General features: G+C 36.3%; 1 protein-coding gene across 2 annotated transcripts in view; it reads right to left on the reverse strand.

Moving 5' to 3' along the window:
* DMD (dystrophin) overlaps window positions 1-21118 on the reverse strand; it is a 1834617-nt gene that overhangs the window by 1647594 nt on the left and 165905 nt on the right. For both annotated transcript variants that reach the window (XM_030304767.1, XM_030304768.1), the window contains exons 2-3: window positions 6270-6362; window positions 4557-4634 (exon numbers count right to left, since the gene is read on the reverse strand). The gene's annotated coding sequence lies outside the window, so the exon portion shown is untranslated. The remainder of the gene's footprint in view (window positions 1-4556; window positions 4635-6269; window positions 6363-21118) is intronic.

A 21118-nucleotide genomic window follows, 5' to 3' on the forward strand; every position in this document is an offset into this window, starting at 1 on the left:
TCCTACCACCTAGCATACAACTTAACACATAGTAGACACTCAATAAATAATGTGCTGCATGTAAATGCACTAACATTATTATTTAAGGTCTGATTAGTCAACTTCTCCAATCAATGCCTTCATTCTAATTTGAGAATCTATGATTTTTTAAAAGGAAATGTGAAATAGCCCTGTCTACTATTTTATTTAACGTGCCAATTTATGTATATCCTGCCCCAGGCTCATTTATTCATCTAGTATAGAATACCTAAGCACATCTTTAGGGAAAAAAATCCTGCTCTTGAACATTCTCTTTGATTTAATTGTGTGTTTACTGTGTGGTAATAATCAGAGACTAATAAACATGTTCCTGGGGAATCTTTTCCATTTCTTTTGTACTTTCTTTTATTACAAAATAATGGAGAAGTATAAAATGATAATAAATTTACCTTTGAACATTTATAGTCTGTGTCTTTTAGCCTGGGGCTACTTCAAGCAAAGGTTATTTCGCTCTGGGTTTTGGTTTCCACACGAAAATGTTTTACTTGAGATTCTGTCCTTTTCATACAGAGACCTCAATTTTATGACATTCCCTATTAAGGCTCTCGGTCAAACGGGAGAATTGTGGAAATCTGCTCTTTAAGGGCTCCTTCTCAAATTTAAGTCCTCATTTCGGGGTCTTTGCCTGCTCAAACAAGTTCTCAGGGGAGTTCTCAGGGTTCTACATTTTCAGAAAGAAATATGACCATCTAAGAAAAGATCCATAAAATGCATTAATCTTATTCTAATTTTGTATATTCACTTATCACATTTCATCAAACAATTTCATGAGAAAATACCAAGCATACTGTCAGACTGATAAATAAGCCATTGTTTGGCATTTGGGAGGTTGTAAGGTTAGGTTTACTTTACCTTCAAAGGTTCCTCTTTTTTTGACATTAAAAATAGGAACTGAAGTATCACGTACATCTAGAAAAGTGGACCTGAGGGTAGACCATGATACATTTTCTCAAAGCAAATGCGCCCATGTATCAAGCACCAGGTCAAAATAGGCAATACTTTCAACACTTCACAAGATGCACTCATGCATTTAACTGCTTTCATTCCTTCCAAAATGTAACTACTCTCCTGATTCCTAAATCCATGGAACAATTTTGCCTGTTTTTGAAATTCAATTAAAAGAAGTCATAGTAGGGGCGCCTGGTTGATTCAGTCGGTTAAGCATCCAACTTCAGCTCGGGTCATGATCTCACAGTTCATGAGTTCAAGCGCCACATCCGGCTCCATGCTGACAACTCGGAGGCTGGAGCCTGCTTCGGATTCTGGGTCTCCCTCTCTCTTTGCCCCTCCCCACTCACATTCAGTCTCTCTCAAAAATAAACATTAAAAAAAATAAACATTAAAAAAAAGGAAATCATCCTAGGTATACTTTTGTGTCTCACTTCTTTGGCTCAAAACTCTTTCAGGAGAGTGATCCATCCTATGTATTGCGTTTAACTATCACTTGTTCATTTTCACTGCTTTATAATATGCTATCATGTGACTATACCACAGTCATTTCCAGTTTTAGCTTTTAGAAATTAAGCTGCTCTGAGGGGTGCCTGGATGGCTCATGTAGCTAAGCATCTGACTCTTGATCTAGGCTCAATTCGTGATCTCGCAGCTTTGGACATGGAGCCCTGCACTGAGGTCTGCACTGACAGCACGGAGCCTACTTGGGATCCTCTCATTCTCTCTCTCTCTCCCTCCCTCTCCCTCTCTCTCTGCCCTGCCCCTGCTTGCACATGCACTCTCTCCTCTCTCTCTGTCTCTCAAAATAATTTTTTTTAAAAGCTGCTATGAACATTCTCTTTCTACACACACACGCACACACACACACACACACACGTGTGCAGAGATAAATGGTAGTTACATGTTATGCCTAAGCACAAAACTGTTGGCCTATAAGAATTATGCACTTTTGCATTTAGTATATAATGCCAAACTATTTTCAATGGTTGTCTGAATTACATTTCTACCAGTTAGGAGTTCAGGTTATTCCAAATCCTCACCCTCAGCATTATTAGCTCTTTTAATTTCAGCCATTTTTATGAGTTTGTATTGGTATCTCATTGCAGTTCTAAATTTCCCCAATTACTGCTGAGGTTGAACATTCTATATTATTCTTCAGCTTCTAAACATCTCCTTTTGTGAAGTTGCTGTTCAAATTTTCTGACCCTTTTTTCTCTTGGATTTTTTTCTCATTCTTTCAAATCTAATACTTAAAAATTAAATAAATAAACAATAGGGGAAATCATAGCAGGAATGTGGTATACTCATCAATCGTGTAAAGGTAACAATTCTTCCCAAATCGATCTATAGATTTAACTCACTGTTGAGGACATTCCAAACAGGATTTATATAGAAATTAAAAAGATGATGGTAAAAGGAATACAGAAATTCAAAGGGTCAATATAATCAAGAAAAAGTGGGGGAACCTAGCTCACCAGATACCAGTATGGATTATAAAACTGCAAAAATCCAAATGGCAGGATGTTTGTGCGTGTATAGACAGAGAAAAATGGAAGTGAATTCAAGTCCAAAAACAGAACAGCATCTGTACCAAGAAATTATTATGACACACCTAATACTCGAGAGCAATGAGTAAGTAACATTGTTTTTAAGAAATGGTGTAGTGACAGATTCCAAATGGAAAAAAAAAGAAAGAACCTGAATTTTAACCGACTCCTCATGCCAAATTCAATAATCAATTCCAGGTGATATAGAGATCCAAATTCAAGTGACAAAACAACAAAGCCTATACAGAAGACAACAAAGTGTAATATCATAATGGTTTGGGGAAGGCAAATATTTCTTAAACAGGATACAAAATTATAAAGTGACCATTTATAAAAATGAACTACATCAGAATGAAGAATTCTGCTTTATCAAAAGACACCAGTAAGTAAAAATGTAATCTAGAGGCAGAAAATACATTTGCAATGCAGAAAAGAAAGGGTTTGTATCCATAACATAGAAACAACTCGTAAGTTTGATGAAGTTCAAGTTAATTTTTCTCTTTTTGAATCAGGCCTCTGGTTTCACATCTAAGAAATATTTGGTTATCCCAAAGTGACAGAGATTTTCTTTTATGGTTTCTCTGTTTTATTGCCAGAATTTCTTCTGGTCTTATATTTAAAACTGTGAAATTAATAATTATAACATATATAGGAAACCAAAAAATTCATAATCAATAACAAATGTGAAAAAACAAAACTATCATTAAACAAGATCTATGGCTACATTAATCTACTATTTTAGAGGTGATCCAACAGCTAATTGTTTAATATGATATTATCTTGGTGGGAAGAGATCACCTACATGAAAGAGACTTAATAGAGTAATTCTTTGAATTTTCTGCTGTCTTCCTTGCTTTGTATATTTTGTAATGGAATATGGGGAACTGATATCTAAAAAAGATTTTTCTTCATGTAAATTCTACTATCTTTAAAACAATATTCTCAATTTTTATGGTATTGATCTTTCAAAAGGATCTATCAGACTGATGTTGAGGCAAATGTTTTATAGAGTGTCTTATTATGCCTGCACAAAATTTGAAAATATACAGTTAGTCACTTCAGAAAATGATAAAAATCTATAATGATTTTATAAGGCAATTTCCATAGATTAAGTATGACAATAACTGTAAATTCATAAAATCAACCAAATGCTACACAGCCTTCACTAACATTTCCCATGTGATGCCCTCTCTGTACCAGATGAACTGAATAACTTTTGGGGGAGTATACATCACAACTAATCTATCACTGACGATGGTTATTTTTAGAGTATGTGAGCAATTTATTTGAATTTATTCTTGAAATAGAGATGTAATGTAATTAGGAAGCTACTAAGGACCTGGTAAACATACTGGTCGATGAGAAAGATTGCAGGAAGTTGCTAAGAAAGGAGGGGCTGCCTCTAATATCGTGGTAGAAGGGAGGAATCTCAAGGTTACTCTCCTCTCATCTACATACTTGTTTAGGTATAACTGTTGACCTTCTAATGCCACACATGCATGTTCATCCAGTTAAACTAAATCAAACCTAGCAAGAGAAAACAAATTTGCAGTTCTGTAAGTTGAAAGAGTGATTTTTCTGTGTAACTTTCATACGTGGGTGTGGTATCGAATAAATGTTGCCTTAACTCAAGCAAACTTGAATACACAGAAAATAATACTCAGCCCAGTAAAAGCCATTTGCTGCACAGAACACTACTCTAAGAAACTGAGGTTCACCAAAAGAGTGAATACGTCCTTCAGATATAACTGCATCAAGTAAAATCTGAAAACAACACACAGTGCCCTATCGGGTCTGAGTCACACCCTTCCCTGCCCTCTGTGACTCGGTACATTTACTTGCTGAGTCACATTAGCCACCAGCAGACGCACATGAACCAGAACGCATACTCGTTATAACCACTACTGTGATTTGTAAGAGAACTTGAGAAGCTCTCCCTGCATTTGGGGCCAAAGCCCTCACTCAAACATTAACTATGCTGTCTCATGGTATCCAGACTCTGTCCAGGTCTCCACTTACATTATTTTTCTGCAAGACGCTCAGTGCCTTGTTGACATTGTTCAGGGCATGAACTCTTGTGGATCCTTTTTCTTTTGGCTGAAAACAAAACGAAACAATGTTTACTGCCAGGCAGAGAGGGAGGACAATCTACTAGAAATGAAACAATTTATACATTTTACTTCTAAGTTTGAGTATTTTAAATGAACACAGGCTGTGAGGCATTAATATAATACACTTAAGTGCTCTGGGTTGATTGTCCGTGTCATAGGACTTTCTTAGCATGAATCAACCTCTCCTCAAGAAAAAATGACAGCTTTTTTTTTTCTTCAAAAAAAATCTATTTTGGTTACCATCTCTTCATTCTGCAGCCCAGCTGGGGATTACAGCATGACCAGGAAGAGAAACAACATTGCAATAAAGGTTTATTAGTAAGGTAGATAAGTGAGTTGATTTCCACACTTTTAAGGAATGTATAAAAGAGACTTGAGCCTATAAAGATTATATAATGCCAAATAGGATTAAGACAAACTATTTTTGTCAACATTACCTTAACTGTCTTCATCACTGAAGCTCAAAACCTCAATAATCCTTGGTTCTATAACCCTCACTCCCAATCCCCCAAATACCATCTGATCCTATAATTTCGAAACTGACATTTGCACAGTACATTACAGTATGTGGATTAACTCATTTATCCAGTTGTGGAGTTTTAGAAATTCTGCCATTATGATGCCTACCATATTTACTGCTAACATGAAATATATATCTTAAGAACTTTGTAAACACACAGTAAATCTACAGATGGTCCCCAACATGATAGTTCAATTCAGGATTTCATGACTTTATGATGGTGCAAAAGTGAGAGGCATTCAGCAAAAAATGTGCTTCACGTTTTGATTTTGGATCTTTTCCCAGGCTAGTGATAACCCAGTATGATACTCTGGTGACACTGGGCAGGGGCAGTGAACCACAGCTCCCAGTCAGCCATGCAATCAATCATAAGAGTAAACAACCAATGTTCGTACAACCACTCTGTTTTTCGCTTTCCATACAGCATTACATTCCATGAGACAGTCAACACTTTATTATAATATAGGCTTCGTGGTAAATGATTTTCCCCAACTGTATGCTAATGTAAGTGTTCTGAGCATGTTTAAGGTAGGCTAGGCTAAAGTATGAAGTTCAGTAGGTTAGGTATATTCAATGTATTTTCAAATTGTATTTCCAGTTTAGGATGGATTAGTAGGGACATAACCCCATGGTAAGTCAAGGAAGATCGGTATTATTAACCATTGGCACAGTGTTGGATAGCAGTTCTCTGGAATTTACTCATCTTGCAACTCTTCATTTTCCATATCTCAAGTTAAATGTTCTTGTCACAATAAAAAAATGAACTGAAACTTAAAAGATCATTATGAATAAAAGCCTTATAAAAAGACATTCAATAACAAAGATACCCAATATTATGAGCAAGTAATATCTATTAATTAACGTAAGTTACATTACTGAAAAATGTCACCTGCTAGTTCTATATAGGATAGAGTATGCCGAAATAAAAGTAATATCGAATATTGTTTTATTCAGCAATAGGTCCTCTACTACTAGTTAAATCGGTAATTATTAAATTAGTGCATTTTACTAGATCGAGTAAAACTACACTGAGTTCATTTCTTTTTTCTTAGTAAATTCCCCTAAGGTTAATGTGAACTTTCTTAGAAATAATTCACGTACCAGTTTTTGCCCTGTCAGGCCTTCCAGAAGATCTAGGAGGCGTCTCCCATCCTGTAGGTCACTGAAGAGGTTCTCTATGTGCTGCTTCCCAAACTGAAACATGAAACATACCCAATTAAACCAAGCACTCTTCCAGTGATCCATTTCCGTGATTATGCCTTTTAAAATTGAAAGCTGTGGTTGAGAATATGCCATGTAACAGGGTACCTGGATGGCTCAGTCGCTTGAGCATCTGACTTTGGCTCAAGTCATGATCTCGTGGTTCATGGGCTCGAGCCCCGCATCAGGCTCTGTGCTGACAGCTCAGAGCCTCGGGCCTGCTCCAGATTCTGTGTCTCCTTTTCTCTCTCTCTCTCTCTCTCTCTCTCTCTCTCTCTCTCTCTCTCCCTCCCTCCCCGACTCATGCTCTGACTCTCTCTCTCTCTCTCAAAAATAAATAAACATTAAAAAAAAAGAATATGTAATGTATCTAATTCTTAATCTGCCAAGGGTGAAAAATGAAAAGAGAACCTCCAAGTAAAAAACAAAAAAGCAATATATCATCATTAGGTCAAATCTATTTAAATTGTTTTTTTTTTTTTAATAAGGTGAGTTGGATTATCTGTAGCCTAACTGGTCTAATTAACTCAACTTTTTAAAAGCTGGTTCTATGAAGGAGAGAGAGGTAAACACACAAAGAAACAGACCACATACAATTTGCCCTGGGCAGGTGCTTAAAATTTAACTGTTTGGTATACCTCTATCATAGAGGGCCTACCATCCTGCACCTGGAACGTGCTCTCTCTGAATATACACTTTGGAAACTATCTCAGAATGATCCATTTTCATCTTGCATGGCTCATATGTTAGAAATATCTGCTTTTAACTGAGTTGAAATGGCCCTGTGACACTTTTGCATCTATTTTCCTCAGTTCTTTACCTGGGAATTATACTGAAGGAAAAAGAATAACCGCTCATAGTATCTGGAATTTTTGTAGCAACTGCTCATGAAAAACAATTCACTAAATGAGTGGATCTTAAAATCTTTGTGATATAGCTGTGGGCTGGCACTAAAATACTCATCTTAGAGACAAGACAAAGAGATTGAACATGTGGCCCTTTGTCACAAAAACTCCAAGACAGTAAAGCCAAAATTCTGTCTGGATCCGTCTAACTCCTGAGAGGCTTGTTCTTCTTAGTTTATCATACTCTGCTTTCTAGGCCTTATCCTCCTTCCATCTAATTATCTTTCAAATATTTTATTTTTCTGTCATGCTCTCAAATATTTTCTTTTTCTGGTTGAAAGCCTAAAATCCCTTTCTATGAAATCATTCACATCTCTTTCATCAGTCAGTTTCTCTAGAAAGCCCTAATTTATCAGTGGCAGATGTTTACTGAGCACCAATAAACCTGAGCTAGATGCAGGAGCATACACTAGTAAATCAGCCAGACATGACCCCAGCCCTTATAGAACTTTGAGTCCAGCAGGGAAAACAAATATTCCCAAAAGGTAATACTACACAGAATCAGTAAAAGGGACCCAGGAACATATAACTGTGGGAATGCCCATAGTACGGGGACCATGAAATACTTCCTCACAAATGTCAGGTGATGCGTCTAACATTACTTTCCATGTGAGTGGGTTTGTCTCAAGCCTTCCTCGATTGCGTGCAAACCTGACATTTCACACAGGTCAAGAAAAACAAAGGGCAGCCTTAGTTTCCAGGCAAAGGGCATCCCTGAGATTTCCAAGATTAAAGACATAGGATTCAAGCTTTCCCTACTGCATGGTAGCCATGTCAATGACAAATCCTGTCAATGCCTTGGTGTTTCACCTAATGAGAACACAGATCCCCCACAAAAAGGCTACCAGTCCCACGGCCACCCTTGAAAATCGAGCCACAGAGATGCTTTGACAAAGAAAACTGCAAGCTATTATTTGTAAATTCTCCTCTAATAGTTCTGATTAAGAATTTCAGGGGAAAAGAAGACAACATAAAAATACGAATGTGCTGAAATTTTTAAAAACACCTTGACTACACATTATATGCAAGTAAATCTCAAAACAACATGCCATTTTTATGAAACTTTAAGGAAAGCTTTCTACTAATAAGCAAAAGAAAATGAATGCATGCTTTCAAATTGGTTGAAGCTCTATGAAGCCTCGAAAATGCTGTTGGCTGTTTTGTTTTCTTTTCTTTTCCTTTGTTTCATCCAGGAGCAAAACTTTACAGATGCATTTCAGAAGTGAGTGGCTTCCAAACTTATCGACAAAAAGAATATTGCACACTGAAATGTGTCAAGTTTTGAAGAAAAAAAAAATACATACTTACCTGACAAAGATACTTGCTCTTGTTAAAAAATATGTATCTGGATAGATATATAGACAGACAGATGATAGATAGATAGATAGATAGATAGACTGATAGATAGATAGATGATAGATAACAAAGTCTGTCAAACCAGGAAGGATGTGGGTGGCAAGATGTTTATTCAAGAAGGGCAGGAACAGGGAGTCAGGTAAGTATTCAGCCACAGAGTAAAACATGAACCCCAAGGCCATAAGGATCATCTAACATCCACAACATAAAGACTATAAAGCTTCTGCTTTGGGGACAAGGAGTCCAGACAGAGGTCAAAACAAGGCAAATGGGATCTTGCTTTGATCCAAGCTCATATACACAGGCCAAGGTATTTTATAATTCTTTCTTTTAAACTGGAAGCAAACAAACGGAGAGGGAGTGAAGGACTGTAGGCTAATCAGAGGCCTCCGGGCACATCTATTTGGGGCACCTCGAAAGCAATGAGGTGACAGAGAAAAAGCTCTAGCTATCATACATAACTTTCATAACTCATACGATAAATGATATACTAAAGTATCATAATTGAAATCCAATTTCTATTTGTTATATCCACATTCTCTAATAGAGTGCTTCTCAGAATGTTCCATCAAAGCATCCTTCTAGCAGATGAGATGGAATGAATTTACCCCAGGTCTGGCACTATAAATTAGGCAGTGACAGCAGGTTCAAAATGTCTATAAACACATATGTTTTATGTTAAGAATTCATGGAGATTTTACCTTCTTCTCTGAATTAATGTTCGTTTTAAAAGTATTTTCAAGCACTTACGAGTGACATTTCCTCTTCTAGGTCTAATTAAAGTGATACTCAATGAAATGTACAGTATTTAGCCTGTAACTTCACAGATCTTCAGGTGCTCAGTCTTACTCTTCCTGTGGTATAAAGACCCCGGGGAAAGCAAAACATCTCATTTCTGTTGGATGGTTTTCATTTCTTTCCTAGATTCAAATCCTCATTCCATAACATTATAGCTATGATATAGTAAAAGTAGCACAGTTTTGAGAGGCAGAAATAGCTGACTTTTAAACTCAAGTCCTCTATTCACTAGCTTCGCTGTCTCAGGCAAGTGACTTAGCCTTTCTGAAGCACAATATACTCTTTTTTTTTGCAATAATATTTTATTTTAGTTATTATTTTTTAATATGAAATGTATTGTCAAATTGGTTTCCATACAACACCCAGTGCTCCTCCCAACAGGGGCCCTCCTCCATACCCCTCACCCTCCCTCCCACTCCCCATCAACCTTCAGTTTGTTCTCAGTTTTTAAGAGTCTCTTATGTTTTGGTTCCCTCCCTCTCTAACCTTTTTTTTTTCTCCTTCCCCTCCCCCATGGTCTTCTGTTTAAATGGAGATTGAAATAATACCACTTCAGAGCACTCTTCTGAGGCTTAAATGGAACAGTGTGCTGTGGTATACAGACTGGGCAGATAGTAGGCACTCAATAAATACAGGATTTTTTGTTTTGTTTTGTTCAATTATTCCTTGACTTCTCTCTGTCTGGCCAAATTCCAGATTAAATACAATGCTGGTACATTATTGAGTCTACTAGAAAATGTAGAGCTCACATACAGTGTACTCTGATTTTCTTAGTTTGGTACCCTTGTAAGAGTGCAAGTCAAGGATAGAAGATGTCACTCCATATTCTATTACTAATACTGGTAAATGTGGATGGCACTCAGAGGCTTCAAGCCCTTTCTCTCACTCTCTCTCTCTCCTTCTCCCTCCCTCCTTCTGTCTCTCTCTCTCTTTTTGTTCTTTGGGTTACCTTTCATTAAATCTTTTGTTTACCTCCCTTTTCATCTTCTACATCTACCATGTCTTTTTGTTGCAAGTGACATTTATGTCATGAAAACAGTAATATTTCTTTAAAATTCCCTATCTGGGGCGCCTGGGTGGCTCAGTCGGTTGGGCGGCCGACTTCGGCTCAGGTCATGATCTCACGGTCTGTGGGTTCGAGCCCCGCATCGGCTCTGTGCTGACAGCTCAGAGCCTGGAGCCTGTTTCGGATTCTGTGTCTCCCTCTCTCTGACCCTCCCCCATTCATGCTCTGTCTCTGTCTCAAAAATAAATAAATGTTAAAAAAAAATTAAAATTTCCTATCTGTAATGGCTTTCAAGTATATGAAAATTATTTTGTAAAACACACAAAACATTAAACTCTCTTTGGGCCATATGACCCTGCGGCTCTCTGTCTTCAATCCCTTTCGTGACTAGTATTTTATTTAAAAGGTGAACTTTTGATATTATTCAGCAGTTTACTGCATTCACTTACATATTGTCTTCTTCCTTGCTAACCCAAATAAAAAGATGAAAGGACTATAAAATGAGATAATAATGCTTCCTGATCATTGCAGTATGATATATAGAAATACAGATGCACAGACAAGGTTCAAAAGAAAAAAAATCAGGTTGATTAGCAAGTGGGATAAACAAAGTGAAAAAAAATCAAAGTGAAAAAAAACTGAAAGGGACAGAAATGGATTTGTGAAAATATTTAAATAACTTCTGATTCTTCACAGTTGTTATCAATCCCTTAACTGAAAAATACACAGGGATCAATATAATATTCCAATGAGAGGTAAAGAGCACAGGAGTTATTTAGCATGGCCTTCTGCTTACAGAAAGGTCAGCCTCTGGACATCTCTGTTGGTCAGAAAGTCAAGATACTTCTCTGTGATTACAAATCGTTAGATACTGGAAATACCAAAAACACTGGGAACACCAAAAAGAAGGGTAAAAATAATTCAAAATGTATTGGTGGATGATGCTGATCACCTCCCATAAAATTATTACAACCCATTATAGTCTAAATAGGTTGTTTTCATCGATGATTGTTTTTTTAAGTATGAATTTTAAAAAGTATTTTATAAGAGAATTTTATCGAGGTGTAATATACATACAGGAAAATGCACATACCTTAAGAGTTAGCTCAATTGGCTTTTATGAACTGAACACATTCATATTATCACCACCTATATGGAGAAATAAAATACAACCAGCATCCTCGGAGCTTCCTCACACCCCCTTCTGTGTACTAGCCCCTTCAATAATGACCACTATATTGACTTTTAGTACCACAGATTAATTTTGCATTGAAAGGAGTCTCTTAAAAACAGGAAAACAATGTCGGTTTAGTGTTTCATTTTAGGAGACTAATGACTGAAAGATACCAGGTTGAGGCAGAGGGAATTTGGAAATTAAAAAAAAGAAAAAAGGTGCACTGATGAAATTTGTTTTACAAAACAAAAGGAAGGTATGATAATGTCAAAAGAAAGTGTTTGCTTCATACCTAGAAGGTCTTGGTTCAAATCCCCAGTCCTGCCATATCTCCAGTTGCGTGATATTGAGCAAATAACTTAAGCTTTCTGTGCCTTACCTTTTGATCTACACAATGAAGAAATACTGTTACCTAACTTGTGGTAATCCTGTGAAGATTTAAATGCACTTAGAACAGTGCTTTGTTTATAAGATATACTCAATAAGTGTCAGCTATCATGAATTTGTTCCAAAATTCTTAAGCCAAATAATCCATATTTTCCATAATTCTCCTTATAAATTTTGCCTCAAAGTAACAGAAGGAATCAACTTCAAAGTATTAGTATGGGGATTAAATGGTTCATAATTACAAGGTGTCCAACATGTGGCCTGGCACAGAAAATGATTAATAATCTCCAATAACATTCTCTGCTTCCTCCTTCCTGTTAAATGCCATCACCTGGAGGTGAAGAATAGAACTTTGCTTTATGGGTCACAGGGTCCTAGCAGGATTTTGGTAACTTGAAGAGAGTTTAATAAGGGACGATTTACAAAGATGAAGGCAGGGAACAAAGAAACCACCATAACTGGTAGTAGAGAATGGCTATTATCACTCCTAGACTCAGGATTGAAAAGAAAGAGTGGTTACTGGTCCCTCAACAAAGAGAGAGCTAACAGAGTCACCTGACAGGAGCTTGGACAGCAGGCAAATGAATGCAGCCACCCTGAAGTTAATAAATGCCCTGGTCTTTCTTTCCTCTCTCTGGGACCTCCTGTAAATGCTCCCATTAGTCAAATCCAACTGGAAGCCAGAGGACAAGAAAGTCTGCTGATATGGTCCATAGAGGTCAGCCTCGCAGGGAAGAAAAGGCAAAGAGTGGACCTAGAGGAAGAAACCACAGACATACAACACCCCAGACAGGAAAACAAACTTTCTTTGACCCAAGGGATCAATGTCAGGGACGCCCATGTCAGAAAATAAATAAAAACCCAAGTGTTCCTCCCCAAGTCTCCTATATTTCTATCATTGGTAAGGTCATATGAAAGAGTCAAATGTATCGCTGAGACATTTCCTATTCTACAAAAAGGGTATCAAAGTCCTGGAATGTTCTGTGGGAATTGACAGTTGAAAATTAATATATATTATTCATTATTCCTTAACATCAAATACTTTTAAAGACTTCTATATACCAGGTAAAGCACTAAAATCTGAGATACAGAGATAATCAAGCACTAAAATCTGGGATACAAAGATAATCAAGAAAAATCCAAGTTATTCCTTGGAGGTAAGAAGTGTTTAAGAGCTAAGTTTGATAATATAATAGATTTACAATCTCTCCAGATATAAAATGCTATTTGGCAGGAAGTCTTTATAAAACATAATCACTAGGATCCAATATGTATACTATACTATTAAGTACACGAGAAAAGATTCAACCAGATTTCACATTAGAACTTTCTACAGGAGCCCCAACAATAGTTAATGAAAATCAAGTCATTATCTGTAAATGGTCTATTAGAAACCCAAAAGTAAAGTGTGCTTAACCGAAAGTTAGCATAGTTTGTTGTCTGATCAGGTCTGTCTTTAACATGGTGTGTAATGAAACTGAATTCTTAAACTAGGCCTGAGTTTTCTCATCTGTAAATTAAATAGGTCAGTGCTAATTCAATTACCAGGCTTTTCGAAAGAAAAAGTAGTATCATTACGGTAAGTAATTTTCTATCTTACATTTCTAGACATAACTTTAATGTAAAAATAGTTATTTTTAAATATATGATAACATTACAAACCATGATTGTAGTTCATGATCTTATTTTGCCTTTAATTTTTTAAAATTTCTTATTGAAGTTTAATTGCCATACAATGTTACATTTGTTTCAGGTGTATAACATATTGGCTCAACAATTCTATACATTACTATACTACCCACCACAATAAGTGTAGTCACCATTTGTTACCATACAACATTATTAAAAGAGTATTGACTATATTCCCTATGCCATATTTTTCATCTAACTTATTTATTTTATAACTTTTGTACCTCTGAATCCCCTTCATCTATTTTGTCCATTCCCTCCATCCACCTCCCCTCTGGCAACTACTAGTCTATTCTCTGTATTTAGGAGTCTGTTTGTTTGTGTTTGTTTTTTGGATTCCACATGTAAGTGAAATCATATAGTATTTGTCTTTCTCTGTCTGACTTACTTCTTAGCATCATACCCTCTAGGTTCATCAATGTTGTCACAAATGGCAAGATTTCATTCTTATACCACCCTTAAATATGCCCTATAAACTTAAAATTCTGAAAGTTAAATTTGATTTCTCTATTAATCACATAAACATAGGATTTAAGGTTGAGACAGCTAATAATGGAAAGGAGGGTTGGTTATATTCTATCCCAACAGTAGCTTTTGTGACAGAAAAAGCACAATATAAGGTTTCCCAGAGGAAGCATTTCATTTCAAAGCATCTAAATAACACTCTGATTCTTCAAAAAAAAAAAAAGAATGCTATAACACAATGGACATGCTCACTAGAGAAAGGCCAACTATTGGCACTTAGCTCCAGGCAAAATACAGAGGGACGCAGGACAATTCAACCTCGATAAGATCCAGTGGGAGGAGACCTTCTGACGATGCCTTTAATTAATAAGTTTAAAACTTATAAAATTAACATTTTTATAATTTCTCAATTGTACTGCATTGCAATTGTGTGGACAATTACATGACAAGTTACAGCCTCTTCCTAATCATTTCCTGCCCCTACCCACTAGGAAGTGAGCCTTGGACTATTCATTCTCTCTTCTTCCATGGCTATGAGGAGGGTCTGCCAATAGTGCCAAGTCAAGAAAACAGGAGACCCACAGAAAGGACAAAAGTCACAGAGGGCAGAATATTTAAGTAAGAGCTTCTGTCACCACTATAACTCCATTTCCTTCTAATAGTTTGATTCATATGAAACTTACAATTCTGAAGTCAAATATGGTTTAATATTGGCTATTTCATATGATTCATCCTCCTATGTTCTACAAAGATATGAGTAATACACATTAAGTGCTTAATTTAAGTCAGTCACAATTCTGTGCACTGTACAGGGATTATTTTAATCAACTGCCACAACAATCAATTAAAATCATTCCCATTTTCTAGATGACAAAGCTGAAGCACAGAGAACATAAGTAACCTGACTAAGGCCACGCAGTGAAAAAGTGGTAGATACCAACCCGAATGCAAGCAGTCTATCTCCAGATTTCTTAACCACTCTCTACACTGTAACCACTATTTGGGCTGGGCTTCTATGACCATGATGCCACTCAGGGTCAGTGTGACATAAATTTTACTTGCTCATTTTCACAATCTTTCAATAAAGTAGGGGATAATTTAACTAATTATTCTTTTTCTTTCCCCTGAAGTTTCTGAAGGTCAGATGCAGTTACACAGCCTACGAACAAAATGGCTTTTAATTTTAGGTTGAATTAGTAACTGAAGGATAATAACAGAGTGATAATTCTACATATGCACATTAGGAAAATTCTTCAATGTCCTAAATTTTTACTGTGATATCACTCTTATGGGAGATTCTATTAACTCGTTCAGGAGTCCCATATGCCAAGCAGTGAGATCCTCAATAAATCTGGTAAATACTGCTCTAGAGACCAAAACAAGTTTTTAAAATGAAGAATTTATTCTAAGGTATATGGAAGATATGGCTTTTTAATGTTAATTCCGTTAAAAAAACAAACGCAATACCCCACACCGAAAACCTACAAAGACTACAGATCAAAATATAGAAATATTTAAAGCAATCCTTAAATGGTAATCCTTGATGAGGAATAAATGAGATCAAAGAAATAGGAAAAGTTTTACCTGGGCAATCAGTGCACTTATTTCTTGAGAGATCCACTCAAACATGCCAGTCACTTATCCAAAGTCTTCCATGTGAGATTCATATAGTCACATGTTAAAGAATATTGCATCTGAAGCCAAATAGGCCTTTATTTAATTGCAGTTCTTTTTCCAACTGTGTGAACTTGAATAAATTATTTGGTAGTTTGCTTATTTTCCTAACATATCAAAGGAGGAGGGTAGTGAAATTATTCAACTAAATTAAATAGATACTATTCAAATACTTTATACTGTTCCAGGTGCTGGGAATAATTGGGAAGATAAAAAGATTTAAAAAAAAAACAAGATACTGACATTGTTTTCCAAGCTTTGGCCATGGTCAGGAAGAAGGTTTGCATCTAAGCAAATACAATTATAGCATTGTATTATAACCCTGTCAACAGAGGTATTATAAATATGGTGTCAGCACAAATAAGGAGAGATGTCATTTTTGATAGAGTAACAGAAGCACAAGTCCTTGAATTGAAATTTACAAAGTTAAATAGGAAATCAACAGGTAGATGTGGAAAGAGAAAGAGAATGCCAAGCAGAGAGGCACTTCAGATGCTAAGGATCAAATAAATTAAACTGCATCAAATATTCAAGAAACTGGGATAAATCAGTTCTTGGAGCACAGGGCACATGGGGGGATGGCAGATGATGGGATGGGAGATGTGTGAGAACCCACAGCAGAGGGAACTTGGTTTGCCACCCAAAGGAGCTTGGGCAAATGTCCAATGGTCTTTTGTATTAATTCTTTACAGCATGGCATCTAATTTTGAAGTTTTTACCATATTTTCCACACTAATATTTACACTGATGTTTTAAGGTACTTAATATTGTTTAGGAAAGACCAATATTGGCATTGTTTACAACCTAATTCTGCAGTTGCAAAAATCTGAGAGAACTATTCTGGTGTGGAAATAATACTTGGCGAGAGAGTTGTGTTGTTCAGGAACAACTGCTCTAACTTGCCTCTGGAAGCAGGGTTGGCCATTGTCTTACTTTGGCCAATTGGATGCAGTGGAAATGATAGTGGTCTACTTCCAGAGGCAGGCCTCACAAGGGCTCGAACACTTTTGCTCCCTTGTTCATGTCTCTACCTTCACCAAAAGAACACGACTGAGCTAGAGAGCTGGAAGATGAGACATGTGATTCAGAGCCAAGTTTCCAAGTAATCCCAGATGACGTCATTTTGGCTGGTTGACAGCCAGACATGTGGGAGAGCTCAGCCAAGATCAGCAAAGACATCTGATCAACTGATGGCTAACTAGAGACACGTGAATAATGCCGACAGCTGAAGAACTAGGTGCTTTAACCTACTGAGTTTAAAAGTAGTTGTTACATAGCATTAGCATTAGCTAACTGATACATGTCTGTACATAAACGTTTGTTTCTACAAAGGAGAAATATGTCTGAAAAATTATACTTTAATATATAAATATGGATAAATTATTTATGAATTACTTCTAAGAGAAGCTTCATAATTTTTGTGAAACAGAACTTAAAGCTGGGAAGCATTGTTACTGCCGAAATTGAATATGAACAAAAAAATCACTATTTCCAGAGACAGACTCAATGAGTTATCTGGAAAAGAACATAGTCAATGTACTCGACACAGCTCCTCCAATTCCAACATGAAATTAAAATTAACAAAGTTCTGTGGTTTTTGATTGTCAATTTTATGGAATCAAGAATGCAGTACTGTCAACCTTAAAAGATTTCTAAAGCTACCTTTAATAAAATGAACTCTTCTGTGGTAGTCACATACCACAAATACAACAAAGATTGTATTTCTTGCTCAACATGTTCATTTGAGGTTCACTTGGATCTTATGACTACTTAAAAAAAGAAAAGGTAGACCTTTTGTTCTCCTGTTTGCTAGATTTTTTACTCTGTTGTCACTTCAGAAAAAAATTCCTGTGTATCTAATTTCCTTCATTATAATCTCTAATTTCCAGTGGTTTATCATTCAGACATTTTCAAAGCAAAAAATAGTGAGTCAAAAAGAATTCTCTGTGAATTAAACTGTCACCTTTGGTTAGTGTTTCTAGAATAATACATTTTTAAGTAAATTAAGCTGAACAACAGTCAAAGGGAAGTACTTAGGCTTGACATTTTTCCTCACAAAGCTCACATGAAAAACTTTAAATTGTCTTGTAAATTAATTAGAAAATCTTAATAGGCACCTGTTTATTTAAAAAATATGAAAAAATACTTTAATAACTATTTGAGTAGAAGTTTTTACCAGGACTTTTCCACTATCACATAACTTAACTATAAAAGGTGCCTAATTCAGTAATTCACCCCTAGCCACACCAAATATTTGCCAATTTTAAAACAATGTTGTGGAAAATGTTTTATTTCATGAAAATAGCAACTTTTCAAAAATATTATGGAGCAAAAAGGGAAGTGAAATTATTTTGGTTTAAAAATATAATAACCACCAGATATTTTTTAAAGAATACCAAATACTTAGCAACTTTTTAAAGTTTATGTATTTATCGAGAGAGAGAGAGAGAGAGAGAGAAAGAGAGAGAGAGATCATAAGTGCAAGAGAGGGGCAAAGAGAGAGGCAATGAGAGAGAATCCCAAGCAGGCTTCACACTGTAACTGCAGAGCTCAGTGCAGGTCTTGAACCCGTGAACCATGAGATCATGAACTGAGCTAAAATGAGGCACCCCAACAACTTTTTAAAAGGCTGGTACTCACTTACCTGGTCGAATGACCAACTCTTGGCCTTTTGTATTTAAATGTTACAGGGAATGCATTAGCAATGATTTATTGATCTCAGCCTGTAAGATCTGAGATGAAGGTTTAAACAGGAATGTGAAGTTAAATTTAAAATGGAAAATATATTCATTTTAACTTCTTGGTTTTAAAAATGGTTTCTTCTGATTTTAAAACCAGGGAATGTACTTTATGGAAAAAATGATATACAGAAAAATAACACAAAGAAACTAACACAGTATAATCTCACCACTCAACCAGCATCAACATAATGGTATATTTTTGCACAGACTTTTTTTCTGTTTATACATAAACGCATTATTTTCAAACTGGAATTATCTTATATTACTAGTCTTTCTATTCCTTTTTGCCTCCTCCTCCTTGACACCATGTTCTCCTCCTTTATCAACTCAAGTGCCATTTTGGAGTGTTTCTTAATTAAACTGAGATGTTCTAGGAATTTTATGAACAGTGTCACACTTATTCCGTTTGATATTAGGAGCAATTAGCGAGGAAGATATTGTTTCTACCTTTTTAGACATGAGAAAATGAAGACTCAGAAGTCTCAAGTAAACTCACCCAGGAATTTAAACTCAGGTTCAAATCCATTCTCTCTGACTCTATAGGCTATAGCTTCATCCCTACCCAACTCTATCATTTTTTGTTTGTTGGTTTTATTGAACCTCCCATGATAAACATTTCCCTGCATAATTTTTAAAAAAATCTTTAAGAATTTATTTTGGAAGAAAAAGGCATCATAGAGAAGGCTGCATGCTTTATTCTATTAAAAACAGACTTTCCTGTGCTGGCATCCTCCCAACTATGGTCCCATTAAGGGCCCACAGTCTTGTTTATCCTAGCCTGCACTATCAGGGATAGAAGCTAAAATGTGCCTGTATCTAAATCAAAGGAGGAAGAAAAAGATGGTTTTTCAAATATAGCCAATTTTGCAATTTGCAAAGCATAGTTAACTCTCTGGGTATTTACCATCGTGTAGCACTAGGAATTATCCTGACCTCCTCATTTTATGGAATACATTCAGCATGGTATGACTGTTTTGGGAACAAGGATTTAGAAGCAAATTATCAAAAGCCTATTCCTTGATATTTATGTTTATCTACCTGTCCATTTCCTATTTTATCCCAAATGTAATTGTGTGGGCCATCCATGAGGAAATAGGTCAAAAGGAATTGATTCATTAATGCGTGTGTGAAAAATAATACAGATTCCTAAATATTTGTATCTCCTTTAGTTCACAAAACAGGCATCATCCTGTATAATTAACACTTCAATTACTAGCAACAACCTTCTCATAGCCCAATCTTAACAACTCCTCAGAGACGCTTAAAAATACACATGATCATTAAAGTGGACATTGCATTCGTTAGTGTATTCTGTAGTGACTAAAACCAGTCTCACTACAAATTAATCTTTAAAACCCAACTAGACTTAATACAGCAAAAACAGCCACGGTAAAGTGCTATAATCCTCTTGTATTTTTATGCATGATCCTGAACTGGTTGAAGAAAAGTAACAGTCATAAAGTTTCAAGAATACTTGCTCAACTGACATCTAACAGGCAACACATACCAATAATAAAATGAAAAACAAAACAAGGTGATGCGGAAACACAACACCAACTCGTTTACAAAACCTACAGGCATTAGCAAATGGCACAACAGGTCAACAGCACATACACACCTCAGATGAAACTCTCCTAACAGTTTATGGCACCACGTTGAAAAAAAACTGCCAATCGGAACCAAAAAAATCGAATCGACAATGAAGTTTATCCCCAATGGTTTTTGTTTGTTTGTTTGCCTATTTGATGTTTAGAAGATGCTTCAAACCACACACTATGCTTACCAAAATATCCTTGCCCTGCTTCCTTGCTGTAAGCTTCAATCCCAGCCCTGGACAGAACCACTCTTCCCTAATCTGCAGTCTTTTTGCCTAATTTTATTTTTTATCTTGATCCATTTTTCCTCTCTTTCTCACTATCAGTCTACTTCCTAACTCTTTCTTCAATGTCCTCTAAAACCTTAAAGCATTTTGAACAGTTGCCTTTATGCCCTCTGTCTCAGTTACTCCATCACAGACTCTTCTTACATAGAATTTAATCTTGATTTTCATTTGCCTGCAATCATAACCGGTTGAAGGCTTGCCTCCTTTTATCCCTTGTTATGGTTTGACTGTCTGCTCCCAAACTACATACACTGGAATCTCAGTGACCACTGTGATGGTATTAGGAGGTGGGGTCTTTGGGAGGTGCTTACATCATGAGGGTAGAGCCTTCACGAATGAAATTAGTACTCTTATAAAAGAGGCCCCAGAGAGCTCCCTAGCTCCTTCCACTGTGTGAGACTACAACAGGAAATTGGCAGCCTCCAACCCCAAGAAGAACCTGACCACAATCTGACCATGCTAACACCTGGATCTTGGATATCCAGGCATCGGAACTGTGAGAAATAAATGTAATTTGTATGCCACCACGTCTCTGGCATTTTGTTATAACAGCCTGAATGGACTAAGACATCCCTCATATTTAAGATCATGTAGCAGGTAAATATTTTGGCATATTCGCTGGTGGTTCCCTCTGTTTTTGGAAACTATGTGTGGGTACTTCCCTGAACATCAG

Source organism: Lynx canadensis, chromosome X (assembly GCF_007474595.2).
Source record: "Lynx canadensis isolate LIC74 chromosome X, mLynCan4.pri.v2, whole genome shotgun sequence".
Taxonomy (NCBI): domain Eukaryota; kingdom Metazoa; phylum Chordata; class Mammalia; order Carnivora; family Felidae; genus Lynx; species Lynx canadensis.